At 36.0% G+C, this 18,193-nt stretch overlaps 1 protein-coding gene across 2 annotated transcripts in view; it reads left to right on the top strand.

Moving 5' to 3' along the window:
- LOC150109519 (TGF-beta receptor type-1-like) overlaps positions 1-18,193 on the top strand; it is a 575,024-nt gene that overhangs the window by 472,460 nt on the left and 84,371 nt on the right. The gene's annotated exons all lie outside the window — the stretch shown is intronic.

Here is an 18,193-nt window from a genome sequence, read left to right as displayed (position 1 = left end):
TGAAATGATTTACATTTCTGAGATTCTTAAGACTTTTGAGAACATTACCCAATGTTGTTATGGCGCTAACAATTCCATCTTTATGCAACAGTTTACTTGCAACATTAATTTCATTTAAAACATAGTGCCATATAACCAGACAACATAAAAATTTAAAGTCTCTAAGTTTTAGAGCAAGGGTTTCAGCTTCGTGTCTCGCCATTTTGTCTACTGACTCATCATCAGCAATTTTGACATGCATAATAAAACTCCTCAATATAGTATCTTAAAGGACGAATAGCGTCGATTCTAGATTCCCAGCAAGTTGTACTTAATGGCTTGGGCATTAGGGTTGTAATATGTATCTTAAGGATTCCCCAACGCAGCGTTGACGCTGAGAAAAACACATACAATTTCTGAACCGTTTCAAAAAATGAAATCCCTTCCCTAGATGACATTGCGGCATCATTGACCACCAAGTTGAGAGAATGAGAACAGCAAGGGATATAAAAAGCTCTTGGGTTCAAGTCCCTAATGCGTTGTTGAACTCCTGAATGCTCTCCTTTCATGTTCGATCCATTGTCATAACCCTGGCCACGCATGTTTGCGGTTGAAATATTCATGTCTGATAATTTTCTTACGATACATTCGGTTAACGCTGAGCCTGTAATGACTTTTACAGGAATGAAACCAAGAAAATGTTCATGAATGTTGATATCACTTGGATCCGTATTAACAAATGTTACAATTAATGTTAATTGTTCGATGTGGCTTACATCGGGAGTACAGTCTGCAACTGTGCTGTAATATTTAGCTTTCTCAACCACAGAAATTATTATTTGTTTTTTTATGGTTCCAGAGAGGAGAGCAATAAATTCATTTTGAATATTTTCCCCAAGATAATGTTGGGACGAACCACAAGCTACTCTCATTAAATGTTCATCAATAGCACTGGCAATCAGTTCAACAAGCTGTAAAAAAATTTCCATTTGTTCCACGAAATGGTAAGCATTGTTGACCCAAGAACTGGACAACAGCAATTAGGCGATCTATTATGCTCTTCCAGTGCCGAATTTCTGAATTTAATAACTTTTGCTGCATTTAATCAATTGCCTGTTCTAATTTAAGCCTGGATGATAATTCAATCCACTTTTTATGGGACTCCAAATGGTTTTTGGATTTCTCGTGTTCATTAAGATGCACATACAAATGATCCCAATCATTATACCCATCAGTAGTGAATGGCATTATATTACAGGAAAACAACTTACAGCAGAAACAAAATACAGAATCTTTTTCTTTTGAATACACTAACCATGATCAATTAATATGTTCTCCATTGCTTAGTTCCCTGATGTAAAAATTTAATGAAAATTTCCTACCATTAGAGCTGCGCGGAAAAATGAAATCACTGTTTGGTTTCTCTGGCGGGCTCTTTTTTACGATTTCCAGTCTTTCGGCATCGCTTAAAGAAGAATTCCATCTAGCTGGATCAGTGTACCTATCAAGTTCATCACTTAAATCTCTAGATTCGGAAATTGTCACATCAGTCTCATTTTCGAGATTCCTTGCAATGTCTATGTTACTGGGATCCGAGTTAGAAGTACTTGCCACGAGCTCAGGATCATTGGTTTCGGTACATTTACTTATTTCCTCCTGCCCTACATCAGCTGATTCAGTTTTTAGATATTTAAGTAAAGTCCCGCTATGTTTTTGAATATCACGTTCTTTTTCCAGTTTCCGTTTGCGATATTCTGCACCTGGTAGTTTTTTTCTTTTATCGGACATTGTAATCTATTTGAATATTAAAATTATTTTAAACCCTACAATAAAATATTATTATTAGTATGGTATTATTTAGTAATTAATGGAGGTTGAAACACTGTACTAACTACTAAGTTACATAAAACTAAAAAAAAAATCTTATCACTGTAACAGTCACTAACACTGAGCAAAATCAACTTTCCTTAATACACGCTCAAAAAACAAATGAAACGTTCTGGAAATTACAGAGTCCTTCTCTTAGAGTAACGGCCGTTACTCTAAGAGGACTCTAGTGAAAATTTCAATTACTTCGTATATGACTCGTTTTCTAGTACACGTGTCTTGCCTTAGGCAGTAATTCATATAATCGGATTAAGTTCCAAGTTCCCGTGTTTGCATACCCAATACTAAGAATTAGCATGATTAATACAACTAACAACTACAAGTTTTTACAAATATATTACAATATATTATACAAAATAGTGACACACAACAGTAGGTAATATTTTAACATTTATTCTGATGAACAAAATTGACCTTGGGAATGGCAGATTATGTTAAACTCTGAATGAGACTCTGTTATATTATAATTCTTCTCATTCGGAATTTAACACCAGCTAACAGTGGGGAATTCAATTCATAGTAAGTTAACAAGCACAAGATGGAAATATAATATCGCATAATGAACTTTTAAATGCAGTTTTATTGCAGACTCCATTGTTGCATATGCAAGGAATAGAGAGGAGAGGGAAAGAGAGTAAGCGAAGAATGACTCTCATAGCTTCGATTACCGAAGAGCATTACGTGAGTATCATTGGTCGACGGATTGTCGGAAATAGAAACAGCATCATGGGCATAATAAGTCACTGGTCAACTTATTATAAAAACTGCGATCTTACGCAATATTATTATTATTATTATTTATTCCACATCTTCATTTTATTCACTTTCATTTTGGCCGCCTCGTGCAAATGCATGCGTTGCACTGTCGGTAGAGCCGGCCTGAGAAGAGGAAGAGTGTATAGTCAGTCCTCGACGGTTATTCCGTTAATACTTTCATGCCGTATTCAGTGCTACAATAAAACTTTTTTGACTTGCAGCTGTGCTATGGAGTTCGTTACGGAGAAGATGTTTTTCCTATAAATTTCAGTTACATTCCAGGACTACGCTGCCGATAGATACAAGCGCTTTTGATTATTGGTTAGTTTATAGCTTCTTCAATATACCAATTATATAGGATTTCACTTAATTGCCTCTATTCTCCTTCCCAGGTCAAACGTAATGTTGGCTTCCGATATTAGGTCGAAAAATCTAATGACGACCGCACCGTCAGCCGTACTTTTCGTCTGTAATAATTGTTCATTGGCATTATTTCTTTGTATATTTATTTCTTTATACATTTCATGGAATGGAATGATTTCCTTTCATCCATACGGATGGTAAGGGCAGCTATGCTACCATACTAGGGAAGTGACTATGAGCAAGGTGGTTTTCCGTTGCCTTCCTTGCCGTGCTATGTCCTATGGCTGGATTCTGTGTTCACGGGTTCGGTTTGCTTGTTTGCGGGATGAAAAACCTCAGAATAAGCCGGGGGGGGGGAATCCTACTGTCCACTCCTGAGACCGGCTAACTTGGCTATGTCTGAGAAAGATCCATGAGCTCCTCACATCGTCGAAGGGAATCGAACCTAGGACACTCCTTCCCCAGGCAAATGGTTGCGAAGCGCAAAGCCACTAGGCTAACGATTACACAAATACCGGTTTTTATCGAAGAAGCACTCGTAGTTGTATATTGAATTGGGTATACACACAATATTGATCAAGTATCAAGGATGGAATGAGAATCTGGGACTCTTCTCTTGAGACCAGACATGGAAATTTTTGACATCACTTCATGACTACAGTAAGCAGACTGTTAGTCTGTCACCCGGCGATGAAATTGATCTTCCACCTAAAGACCAACATCTATTTCACCATGAAATTCGAAGGAGAGCAGAATGATTATTCCCTTGGTCGGTAAGGGAACAAAAGGTGTACCTTAAAAACTATTGGCTCAAATGATATTTTGCTTTTCCTTCACATTAAATTAGTTTGGTGTACATTTTGTCAAAGCAATAAATAACAGTGAAGATGGTTTCAAATGCATTATTACTCCCACAAATAAGAGAAGAATCATTGAAAGATTAAGATTTTGGTAGTGCTTCAAACTCTGAAACTTCTTTCAGAAGTTTCAAATAACATTTTCAGAACCAAAAGGAACTGCCAAATGCGATGATCAACGCGAGGTAAGGTTCACTCGTGTATTTGTGCAGTAAAAATATGTTTTCCAGTCATATTAAAACAATGTTATCAGACTATTTCGTTAGAGAAGAACCGTAATGGCTAAATGAAAATGTAGCTAAAACTAAGTTTCGTGATAATATCCAGTACAATTCACTATTATCTAATTGTATTTGACTTGTGCACTGATATAGTTCTGAATGAGAAATAATTTTGAGTTATTTTTGAACTCAACATTCAAATATATATATATATAATATTTGAATTTTCTTAGGAAAGACAAATCAATTCAAAATTTCCTGTCCAATATTTTCAAAAACTCTTGTCTCTTTTATTTAGAATACAATTGATTTTTCTGAAATCACACGAATAATCAGTTGTGAAATGGAATACCGACTTAATAGTGATTAAAATGACCCAGACGATAGTTTTTTTAGCTGATTATAAGTACTAACATCAGTCTCTTTTTAGGATTCTTTTTTTTTTGTTATATATGTTGGGTGTGTATAATATTGATAGGCGGACGATCTTATGTCGCCAATTTCTTTTTCATTGTCTGAAGTGTGATTGTCCCTGAACGTCGAACCCACTTTTCTGAAATGATTTTCTAGCACTTAATTGACCAACTACAGAACGTATATATGAATAGCGAAGTGTTTATTAGATATTCCTTTTGTGCTGTGTCCTATACACATATTTTGCAAAATAGAATATTATAGTAATCATTGGACTTCGAAATCCTTTTGGTGATTTATTAGAGGAAAATCATCGAGAGAAACTGCTTCTTTTTTTTTTTTTTTTCTTCTCCGTCAACTTTAAGCTGCCGAGTTCACTGAATTGAGGGCACGTTATTAACTTTGCCAGTTTCTGATTTTCCGAATAGCAAAGACGCTGTTCTTTATTTGCCTCCGATGCTAATTGAATGTTTCCTATTCATCATTTTTCTTTGCTTTTCCTCTGTTTGCGGTCCTTGACAAATTAGTCCTCTCCATTTTGTTTGAGGATTGTAATATCTTCAAAATGAATTGCATATTTCATTTTACTGATTATTTATTTATTTATGATCTTCGTATCTTGGAAAAGATTCCGTCTGTCTGTAGCGTAACAGCATTATTCAGGCAGAGGCTGATTGTTAATATTTAGCTATCGCTTCTTATATAAGTTTCTTAAAATTCGAATTTTAAGAAATTTATTTCTGTACCTTTGACAGCATTATGCAAAACACGTTTGAAGCTTTTGTTGAAACTCTGGACAACTGTTAGTTCTTTGTCAGTTTCTTTGAATGTTCTGACATTATTTCCTTACATATCATCGACGGTAAAGTTTCGATCATTTAATCTCATTATAGTCCAGATCTTTGTTTTCTTTGACGGTGTATGAAACACTTATCGTTTTTAAGTTGTTGTTTTTTTTTTGCTGATTGATGTTCATCGGGAAAAGGCAAAACTTGTTCTGCCCAATGTTTATTTTAATTATTGTAAAGTTTTCTGGGTTTTTTTTTATAATGAAGGAATATTATGAATCGATAAGTTTCGAAATTGACCTGAGAGCTTGTGAGGATACAGCCTTCGGCTGCTTTGGTTTGCACTCCCTAAAAGATACCGAGATACTTGTATTCTGCATAAAAGGATACTCGGGCGGTGCATGAATTAAATAATTGAGAGGGTACAAGTTTTCTGAAGAAAGACAGCACAAGTTTCTGACATAGGATTCTTACGATATCGAGACAAGGGTTTTTGTCGTCGTAAGGTTTTAGCCCGGTCTCTGATGGGAACCAGCAGTTCGAGACAGCTGTCAGGCTCTGACAGCTGTGGTGAAGGTCGTATTCCAATAAGCCCTCAAGTTAGTTGGCTTTGAAATAAATGATGGATTCACAGTATTCGTTCGTTATATAACCTACATCGCCACATTAAAGTCTTAAAGTCTGTCTCTCTCTCTCTCTCTCTCTCTCTCTCACACACACACACACACACACACACACACACGGATTATTATGCATTTAATATTTTGCTACGTATTTTTAACAATCGTTTATCTTATTTATTCACTTAATTGAAAATATTGAAAATCATTTTCTTCTTATTAATATTCTTGCTATTCTTCCAAATTATATGAATTAAAATACTTGACTGCAGTGGCGAGGAAGCAGAGTATGAGGGAATCTCTCCATACCCTGCTTCCCCGCCATTGTAGTGCAGCTATACGGAGACGCAAGAGTAGTTTTATCACTAGTAAACTGAGGAAAGACAGCATGCAAATGACTCCTTTTACGTATTCTTGAATGTTAGCAATGGCAGATTCCTTCCTAATAGCTTCATTTTTAATATGAAGCTGCCATTGATGTCATCCATTGACTACGCTAATTTTTATCAAAACTCTCATGACAGTTGTCTCTAGTCACACTGATGAGCAGTTTTTATTTCTAACTTAAAATTGGCTTGGAACACTGTTTTGTCTTGTATACTTCTAGTTTAGTAATTTCTCCTTTATTCTGTATAAATTTATTCAACTGGTTCCCTACTATACCATTTGTGCTTATTCTGTTGTCTATTTCCGGATTGAGTTTGCCATCTTCACTAAAAATTGGCCGAAAGAGCTGATATTTTCTGCCTATTTTCGTACTCTTCTTATGGATGCTTTTCTTTCCAAATATATTACAGCAGATATTCAATAAGCATCCTGGAGACTTTTACTGGATTTATTCAGGAATATAACATAATTTGCATAAAGTGAATATCTCCAATTCTGATATCAAATTTAATGTCGCTTTCTTTTATAACATGATCCGTATAGATAATAAGAGATGTAGTGTTTCCTTGTTTTACACCATACCATATTCCTACACCTCCTTCACTTCTAACTTGCTGACTTACAACTTAAACGTAGATTATGTATTCTGCATGATGTTCCGCTTCTCATATAACTGTATAATATTGATTACGTGTGTCGTTAAAGTGAAAATCCGATCTCGACAACCTCTATTGGCCTGAACCCAACTTGTTCTTCCACATATAATAAATTTAGTTTAACCCTTTATCCAAATGTGTGCAAACAAAGTTTGCGCCTGAAAGTATCTTCAGGACAGGGGTAAAGTGGTACAACACCAGGCAACTCCTTGCAAAGGTGGAGCAAGCTACCAACACTCCTATCTCAGTATCTCCCATAATGCAAAACACATTTCCTTGCGGATATGTATAATGTTATGCATTAAGGGAAGGGCCACTACCCAGACTAGTTTCGACCTTTATTGAGGTCTCTTCAGTGGGAGCCAGGCCCAAGTGGAGATACCAGGCAAAAGCATTAGCAAGGTCATCTCCTCCTATAGGAGCTGCCAAACGGTGTGCACCTTTTTATTAAAAAATTCAGGACTGGGGTAAAGTGGTACCACTTTACCCCAGTCCTGAAGATACTTTCAGGCGCAAACTTTGTTTGCACACACTTAGATAAAGGATTAAACTAAATTTATTATAGTCTGACCAAGTGAAAAATAAACGTTCAACATCTTTCTCTAAATCCAGAGTAATTTAATAAAAAGGTGGCACACCGTTTGGCAGCTCCTATAGGAGGAGATGACCTTGCTAATGCTTTTGCCTGGTATCTCCACTTGGGCCTGGCTCCCACTGAAGAGACCTCAATAAAGGTCAAAACTAGTCTGAGTAGTGGCCCTTCCCTTAATGCATAACATTATACAATCCGCAAGGAGATGTGTTTTGCATTATGGGAGATACTGAGATAGGAGTGTTGGTAGCTTGCTCCACCTTTGCAAGGAGTTGCCTGGTGTTGTACCACTTTACCCCAGTCCTGAAGATACTTTCAGGCGCAAACTTTGTTTGCAAACCCTTGGATAAAGGATTAAACTAAATTTGTTCTTCCACAATTTTCTTAGCCTCTAAATTATGCAGTCTAGCCATGATATTCGATCAGAAATGCTTAAATATGTAAGTATAAAAGCATTTCTGATCGAATATCATGTACTCCAACTGCTTTTCCACATAGCAGGTTTACCGATAGCTTTTCTACCTAAGTATTGATATGTACTCCTAATTGCATCCCTCTTGAATATTTTGTACTACTATCCTGTCTCATTGAAGTGTTTAGGTGAATTGTTAGTGTTTCAAAGTAATTACTCCAGACTATCTCTATCTTCAGTTTTTGTATAATCTTTATCACTTCTTTTTACGTGCTGGTCATATTTCAGCGACGGTATTAAGTGCCACTTTAATAATGTTCAGGTTTTGATTATTTCCTGTTGAATAATTTTCAACACATAACAGTAGATTTATGGTCTGATTAGTTTTCGTAGGTGGGTATATATATATTGTAATCATGTCATCCTGTGTTGTTTATTGTGGATAGTAATGCCTGACTGTAATCTCATACGGAGGTTGCTTTTTTTTTTTTTTTCACTGTGTGTGTCTGTTCTTAAGTCAGGAAATTATCGTTAAAAATATTATAAAAAAAAAGGAAAAATAAAGCGGCACTCAAAATATTTTCATAATTCCAAACTATATGATTTCGTTATTAATAGTGTTTTGTTTTAAACTGCAAATTGTGGTTTTTTTCATGCAAATCTGGAAATAATAGTGTTTAGGTGAATTGCAATTAAATATATTAGCTAGCAAAATAAGTGTAGTGCGGCACAGAAATGCTCAGGAACTATTATGATTTGATTAAGTAATAATTTGTGTATGGTAAGTAAAATAAGTAACAATAAAGTGTAATTGTTTGCTACAATTGCGAAACCTATTCCCTGAAATTTCTTATCAGTATATGCTAAATATAGATGTCGCTATGGGACGAAGAGTCTAGGTATTTACGCATTAATTAAAAGTTTGTTATGTTACTGTTAAGAACTACAACTCGAAGAACGATTGCAAACAACCACATAAACAATAAGTCTTTGTTTGGTAAGAAGTGTGTGATACTGTTGGCGTACCGTTTAGCTTGTTCAGTTCCACTTATTCGTGTCTCGTTAAGGTTTAAGCACATTTGTCGCCAGACATGGTATACAACAAAGATTATATACCGTCTGCCAAACCAAGTGCACCTTTGATGCACTGTGTCTGCCATCTGCTCCAGAATTTCGCGCATCTCGCCGTAATTGTTTTTGCCACTTCATTTTTTGTTGTGCGCTATTTAATACAAATATGATAAATGAAAAGTGATATCTTACATTACGTTAATGATGTGTGTGTGTTTCTAAGACACAATTCTTATTCGGACTTATCACTGTCTTCATCCCTCTTCCCGTTTTGGATTAGAACTTGTCCGCATCAAATATTTTTTGACACTCTTACATTTCTCATATTTAGTGGCGCTGCTAGCAACATAACTGCTGTACCGGACTATTTGTAATACCTCTCAGTTTCGATCCCACATTATTATAGTCATTATTTCACTATGTTGGTTGAAAGAATAAACAACAGATGCTCGAAGGGAATATTGAATCACACACACACGAATTTAATCTTTTGTATTTGTGTGTAAAGCGAGAGAAATCTTACAGCGCAAAAAATTATAATTATTTCTTGCTGTAATCTTAAGTAGCGCCTAGAAATGTATTTATGCAGGGGCGGCTCGTGCAGAGGCACTGCGGAACTGCAGCACCCCTAATTTTTCTTGATATATAAATATATTTATTAATTTATTTATATTTGCTTGTAATATTTAATTTTATCATCAACAATCCTATACAATTCTCTTATTTTGTATTAAAAATAATAAAAATCCATCTTGTAGCACTTAGGAGGGCCGAAGGACGCTAGCAGCACTGTGTTTACCACAGTGTCATATTGCTACTTGCGCGATCATATGTACGTCATAGTGAGATGCGAGCTATTAGCGTGATGCGGCACTGTCCGTCGCGCAGTTCCACTGTTTATTAGTTTGCGCCAGTAATGTTCGTAGTGCTTATCGTGTTTACTCCGTCTCTTTAAATATTTGGAGATTACAATTAAAGGATTTAATTGTAATGTCCAAAAATTGCAAATCCATTCCTTTAATTATAATTATAATATTTATGGACACGGTTTCATAAATTGCAGTAAAGCTATTTTCTGGATTTTTACCCTTCCCTCAAACCAGGTTTTATTAAAAGGAAATGTTATTATTGTAATGTCTTGATTTTATAGTATAAAATAATCCCATTATTTAATAATACGTTTATTATTATTATTTAATAATAAACGTATTATTAAATAATACGTTTAATTCCACATCATCCACAAGATGATGTGGAAGGATGCAAAGAAGAGTTACAAAGATTATATCCTGATTATGAGATTTAGATTATGAGGACAGATTGAGAGTGTGTGTGGATTACAGACTCTGCTTAACAGGAGAAAGAGGGGATGATATGATAGAGGTCTATGAACTTCTGAATGGTTGTTATAGGATCGTCTGATGAAATTTTTTGTTATATGGAAGGTGGAGAGAGAACACCGGGGCATCCATGGAAGTTAAGTTTGTTCGCAGTCAAAAAATGGGGTAAGAGCTAGGTTTTTCTCACAGAGAGCAGTGAGTAGAATAATTTGCCGTTAGGGGTAGTGAGTGCATGTAGTGTGAATGAATTTAAGGGAAGGTAAGACAGCTGGTTTGGGTGATTTATAGCCTTTCTCGATAAGTCCTTTGCTCACTTGAGGTCTCATTATTAATAATAATAATGACAATAATAGTCAATGAATGTACTCTGCCACAGAGGTCGGTTCCATCTTGCATTTCATTAGAGCTAATAATATCAATCCACGCCTTCAGTTTTTTTTTTTTTTTTTTTGTAAACAATAATTACCATAATTTCTTTATTGTGAATCTTCTGTCTGAGGTACATGTTACTTTATCTCGTATTTCTTTCGTTCCCTGTGTTTACTTAATTAAAAACGGAGCGGAGTTAATTTATATGCGTAATTTTGTTTTCTGTTTGTTATTTTATTGTAAATATTTTATTTATTCATCAGTTTCATATTCTGATTTTGTTCAGTGTCTGTATGCACTATTTTAGATTAAAAAGATCACTAATACCTATGTCTTAGAATCTATAGAAGCGTAGACCGGTTGACCCTTGCTCCGTACATATTCATGTGTTAGTAAATTACATTATTAAAAAAAAAAAAAAAAAAAAAAGCCATATACCAAAATAGTTTTGCAAATTAGTCCCTATTAAATTTTATTTCTGTCATTTTTTTTTTTTTTAAATTATTGCTCGTTCGTGTAGTAATTGGCCAATTGTTCGAGCGCCAGCTCTGCCTTCTCATTACAAAAGTTTCCCTCGACTTACATCAGTTATCCAGACAAGCGTCCGATCGTTTTAAAACCTCAGTAGAATGAGCATGGTTGGCATTGTTAACAATGTAAAGATTGAAAGTTTCATATGTCATACAATCACAACATTGTAGTAACGCCAATCGATCCTACCTCTCTATTTGAAGACACCACTGCATTTTTTGTGATGGTTTGTTCATCTCTGTGCCTGCCTTGATTCTTCAGTCACAACAGTCGGTGTAGATATAGCAAGAATTGTGACTAGTTGCTGATTTGTAATCTACAGGGATTTGAAAAAGGAGGGAAAGAAATTTTTGCAAGGAAAAAAGTTTTTTTTTGCTTTCATTCTGCCTTCCACCACACGAGTTATTGATTATTGACACTTCAGTTGGAGCAAGATATTGGTTTAGTTTTGCCGGATGCTGCCTAACAAAATTACCATCCAGAGTAGAGGTTTCAAACATTACTATAGCGATGTTCTTTCTCCTCCAGAAAGAGATGAAGAAAGAATGTCTTCGTCCAAGTAGGATCTACTGAAAACTTTCATTATTATCGATTATCCTACGAAACTTGTAGCTGTGTGCTGTATGAGTTCATTTCACTTGGCATTATTCACTGCCAGCTCTGAGGAAGGTATTTTAATATGTATTGATGCAAATTTTTGTGGCAGTTGCTTTCTGATATATGAGCAGCTGTTTCGTTAAGCCAGGCGGATGACTGTAGGCTTAGGGCAAGATTTTCCATGCATTATTCTCTCGGTATTTATCAAGAAACCGAACTCGGTTTTAATGTCCTTTTCCGTTCTTTCCTCCTCAAAAAAAAAAAAAAAAAAAAAAAAAAACTCGCCATGTTCTCACTGTGGCACTGACAGATTAACGTTAACTTAAACAATTCTTTATTATTTCACTGTTGACAGTGCAGTATTTCTTCAAAACAACAATTCAGCCAAGTACGCATCCAGTTGGAGAGCTCTTGAATTAGATTTTGTGGGACTACATACTCCCTCTTCTTCAATTCTTGGTTCTTTGTTAAAGAAATGCGGAAGTTGCAAATAATCAACGACTTGTATTACTGATGATCTACCTGCTGCATCTCCCACCAAAACTTTATATGTAGTAGTTGTAATTTTTCTTCTCAACGCACCTTGTTTTAATCAGTGAATCGCAAATATTCAAATATTTAGACAACGGAAGTCTACATATTTAGACTTCTCTTGCACTTTTCAAAGCACATAAAATATATGGGAATGGCAGTTAATCCCAAAAGCATTTCGGCCTAACTGCTCAACCCAGCAAATTGCTTTAGCTTCTATTGAAACCAAATTAAAATGATAGCAGTGGCGCACTCAGGATTTAATCTTTGGGGGAGCCGAGTTGAACGGGTGAAAATATTTTTAATACAAATTCAATAAAATTCGTTAGGGGATTATAAAAATTTATTTAAAGAATAAAATCCAGTTTTCTTTTCTTTTTACAAAGCTCTTGAATTACTTCAGTCGTGGTTACATTAATCTGTGTGTGTGTAGGGGGGGGGCAAAGCCAGTCCGTTCAATCGTGATTGTGTCGTGGTAGATCTTAAAGAGGTTTTTAAAGGGCGTAAGGTAGAACGTGACCTTTCAATGACGCATGTTGTTACCGGAAGCGTTGCAAATATTTTTAATAAGTTAAGATGTTAGGATATATCATTTTGTCACACTTCGAAACTGCATCAATGGAATTTTTGCATGGAGCTATTGCAAACGGTTTTTAAAATTTTTTATACCACAACTTGAGCTCGTCCGCCTGAGCACTACTTCGTTCGCCTTGTGTTCACTGCGGCCGTAATTCCCGAGAACTATCGACTATTCCCACCTTATTGACCGCTAATTCATAAGTAGTATAGAAATAGATGACACAACATAAATAAATAAAAAATAATTTTTATTAGGAAAAGATTTTAGGAAATTTTTCTGGTATTTTGGCCCCAGGGCCCCTTACCCCCCCCCCTCTGGGTGTACCACTGAATGATAATATCAACTTTAGTCATGATTTCAAATACTAAATTTCATCAGCGTTTCCAACCATTATCCTTTTTTTAGTGCTTAAAGCAGGGCCGTACTTATGTACAGGCGCATGAGGCGCTAGCTGGGACCCCGAAAAAATAAGGGCAATTTAAGGGCCCTAAGAAATGAGGAAGGTGCCTCCCAGCACTCTAGCATCTCAGGCCCTGCCCGTCTAGGGAAAAGTGTAAGTTTGGCCCTGGCCTAAAGAGAAATCAATGCTTTTCGAAAAACACAAAGCAGTCGTGCACAAAGTGATCGTAAATTCACAGATTTTAATTAATAAGGTAAACCCTTTCATAATGAATGTTTATTTTCTTGCTCATCTAACTAGAGTAATTATTTGGACAATAGCTCAAGTGTTAACTAATAAATATTTATTAAACCTACTAGTTTCACCAAACTTTAACTGTTGGCATCTTCAGGGTACAAACACTTAGGTTAAAAAGCATTACACAAATATGAATAACTGTAAAATTCTAACGATTATAGTTACAAACTAAAATAGCATTGAACGTGAGTGATACACATATCGCGTGTACATGATTAACTAGTTGTTGTTAAGAAACATTCTGTAGTTTGCATTGAAGTTCATTTCCTGTGTGTTAAGAGATCTAATTAAGGTTTTCCATATCTCTGGGAGTATTAAACCCTGGCTCTTGTTAAGATTATCAGCAGAGCGAGCGACTGTAGCTGCTGCTTTAAACATTCGGGAGTGGTAGTCTTCTATGTAAGGGGAACAGCTTTTGTCCCACTCAATGACATGGTTAGTTATAGAAAAATGAGATGACAGGCCTGATATGTCTTGTCTGTTGTTTTTGGCGTAACTAATGTGCTCCTTCTGTCTAATTTTGAGGCATCTAAGATCTCCAAAAGATAACTATCCTTTCTATAAATATGCTGGAGTTTACAATATTCCATGCTCATGTGGTTCAAGTTACATCGGGCAAACATCAAGAAGCCTCAAAATTAGACAGAAGGAGCACATTAGTTACGTCAAAAACAATAGACAAGACATATCAGGCCTGTCATCTCATTTTTCTATAACTAACCATGTCATTGAATGGGACAAAAGCTGTTCCCCTTACATAGAAGACTACCACTCCCAAATGTTTAAAGCAGCAGCTACAGTCACTCGCTCTGCTGATAATCTTAACAAGAACCAGGGTTTAATACTCCCAGAGACATGGAAAACCCTAATTAGATCTCTTAACACACAGGAAATGAACTTCAATGCAAACTACAGAACATTTCTTAGCAACAATTAGTTAATCATGTACACATGATACATGTATCACTCACGTTCAATGCTAATTTAGTTTGTAACTATAATTATTATTATTATCTGAAACCTCCAGGGAGTCAAAGACTCATCGAGGGAGGCTGTAAATTACCCGACCCAGCTATCATACCTTCCCTTAAATTCATTTACAGTAGATGCACTCACTACCCCTAAGGGCAAATTATTCCACTCACTCACTGCTCTCTGAGAGAAAAACCTAGCTCTTACCCCTTTCTTGACTGAGAACAACCTTAACTTCCATGGATGCCCCCATGTTCTCTCCCCGCCTTCCATATAACGAAAAATTTCATCATTTGAAATGCTATAACACTCATTCAAAAGTTTATAGACCTCTATCATATCACCCCCTCTTTCTCCTGTTAACCAGAGTCTGCAATCCACATACTCGCAATCTGTCCTCATAATCTAAATCCCATAATCTGGATATAATCTTTGTAACTCTTCATTGCACCCTTTCCACAGCTTTTTTATCCCCTTGGAACCCGGGAGACCAAATCTGAGCACAGTAATCCAAGTGTGGTCTTATCAAAGCCTTATAAAGAGGCAAAATTACTTCCTTATCCTTATGTGTCGAGGTTCGCTTCAGCATAGAAATTATCCTCTGAGTTGTATTTGCAACTTTTGCTATGCGACCTTTGAACTTTAAATTCTTATCCACTAATACACCAAGATCCCTTTCCTCTTCAGTTTCTTGTAGCATAACCCCCTCATAATATAATATGCCGCTGGATCTCTTCACGCCAAAGTGCATAACTTTACACTTACTAACATTAAACCGACAGCCATTTTCGTTTGCCCAGATTTCCAGTCTATTCAAATAATTTTGTAATTGCTAAATATCAGTAGAATCCCTGATTGCCCTGCCTATCTTTGCATCATCAGCAAATAATTGCAAATCTGATGATAGACCCTGCTTGAAATCATTAATGTATAGATTGAACAATAATGGCCCAAGGACTGAACCCTGAGGTACACCACTGGTTACCTTAAACCTGGCAGATTCACACCCACTGTATACCACTTTTGGATATCTGTCTGTTAACCATCCCCTGATCCAAGTCAATAGATTATGTTCCAATCCCATATTCCCTAGTTTACGCAACAGCTATCGTGTGGTATCCTATCAAATGCCTTAGAAAAAGGCAGCTGATGTGGGTCAAATATAAAATGCAGTACATGCAGGGGTGTGGTCCTAAAAGAAATAGTGCCAGGGCTCTACCTTGGAAACAATAATCCAAAGCATAAAGTGCAGCATTTATTATTATTATATTAATTATATTATATTATTATATATTTCAATTAATATTATATTATATAATATTAGATAATATAATAATAGTGGCAAGCTGCTATTTTTTGACCGAAAGCTGGAACTGCATTATAAGTAAGTCTTATTATTATAATTCTTATAATTTGTTATAATAAATTAAAAAATTTTGATAGTTTTAAAAAAGTACCAGGGTGTCGCCCTGACCCGACTACACCCCTGAGTACATGATAAACCATCTAATGGATTGGAAGTATTGCCAGATATTCATGTTTGTTACTGACAGGATTAGTTTAGTTTTGAAAGATTCATGGAAACATTTTTGCATTCTAAGAACTTTGTCTAGATATACAGAATAGGATAACTATAGAATGCATAATAAATGTTGAAGTGTGCTCTTGGTAAAGTAAGCCAATGCTGCAAAGAAAACCCAAGATTTTTGATTTTTTTTTTTGTTTTTCACTCTATTGAATATAATACTTGCAAGTAACTGACTATTTTATCAACTTTTCAAATTTATTAATATTGATTGATTTGGGGTCCGTCTCTCTCTCTCTCTCCATAATCAGAATGGATTGAAAGTCACTCTGATGTTATGATCTTTGAAAAGAGAAACAATTCTAATGGATAGATTGCCAATGTATGGAATGGCAGTGATATCTCTATACTGGACTTTCAATCCAATTTGAACTCTTTGCAAGCTCTTAAGGACAGCATTCCCTTTTACAAACATCCAGAAGTATATACATTGCTTGTAAAGAAGTCAATGGACACACAATGGACAAGATATATTGTGCCATGTAAAAGGTGATGTCAGTCAGTGCAACTTTGTCCGTGTGAAGTGGCTATAAGAAGGACACTGATGGAGTTTGAAAGAGACATTGTTATAGGGCGTCATGTTGCAGACCTATCTGTCTGGCAAATCATTGACAAATTGGACCATCCCAGGTCAACAATTAACGATACCATACTGAAGCGGGGTGGGGGGGAATAAACTATAAGTGCTATCTGCAGTGAAAGACCTACCACACTCACTGAATGTGACCGTAGGGTGCAATGAAAGATAATATGTAAAAACTCCCACTGCCATTCATTGGCCGACACTGATGTCAGAATTCCGGCATCAACTGGAACACAAATCTGCACAAAAACAGTCTAAACCGAGACTCACAACATTGGTTTCCATGGAAGGACCACAATATGCAAGCTGTGACATTACCTGAACCAACATGCAGATCATCAAAAATGGTGCAAAGAGCATGTATAGTAGGATATGGAAGCTTGGAAAGCTATGTTATGGAGCGACGAATCATACTACACCTTCCACTGAGCAGATGAATGGAGTTGGGTGTGGCAGATGCCCAGTGAATGTTTCTGATAAGAGATATTTTCTTGGTTTGGTCTTGGGCTTCTGTTTCTGGTGCCATAAACACTGAACTCTGAGATATATTTGAACATGCTGTACAATGCAATGCTTCCTATTTTGTGCCATTTCTGGAATGTAACCATCATTTCTTTCAGCAAGAGAATGCATTGTGTCATAAGTCTTCTGTTGTAACTGCATAGTTTGTAGACATGAACATCACCATACTTCATCAGCCTCCACAGAGCACTGATCTCTACCCTATTGAACATCTGTGAACTGGATGAACTGGAGCTTCAGGTGAGATCGAGGCATCTGTCTCACAACAGTCCAGAACCTCATTACATGCCTACAGAATGGTCCAAAATTCCCTGGATAGCTACCATACACTTGTGGAAAGTATGTCCTGTAAGATTGCTGCAATCATCATAACAAAACTTCATCTTATTAAGGTGGCATTGTGGCTATTTGTTCCTCACACTGTGGTATCCATTGACTTCTTTTTCAAGCAGTGTAGAATACCATGCTCAAGTGCTCATATAGGGCAAAAAAGCAATGGATTTGAAGTAAGAAATAAATAGCATTTTGGAGATGTTGAGCATAAAAGAAAAGCAATATCCAGTCTTGACCAACCCTAACTCAAGCATTAACCATGCAGTAAACTTAATATTTCCACTATACCATATTTAGAAAAAAACTTTTATTCCAGACTTCTGTCTATCCACACATATCTTTGAACAAGAAATCTAGGTCTTGTATTAAATGGAAATCTCTCATTAAATCCTTCAACATCTCAGATTTAATTTTGCCAACCCATAAGTTTTTGCCTTATGACAGTTAATGCATGCCATGTGACCACCATGTTTAGGATGAATCAATTTATTTTTTTTTGTAATGATTTTTCAGCATTTAGACAGCTTTGTTGTTAATCTAGTGTATTCCA

This window comes from Typopeltis vanoorti, chromosome 2 (assembly GCF_054136105.1).
Source record: "Typopeltis vanoorti isolate ZY-2024b chromosome 2, IOZ_Tvanoo_1.0, whole genome shotgun sequence".
In the NCBI taxonomy this organism is placed as follows: Eukaryota; Metazoa; Arthropoda; class Arachnida; order Uropygi; family Thelyphonidae; genus Typopeltis; species Typopeltis vanoorti.
This window is presented reverse-complemented; position numbering and strand designations above follow the sequence as displayed.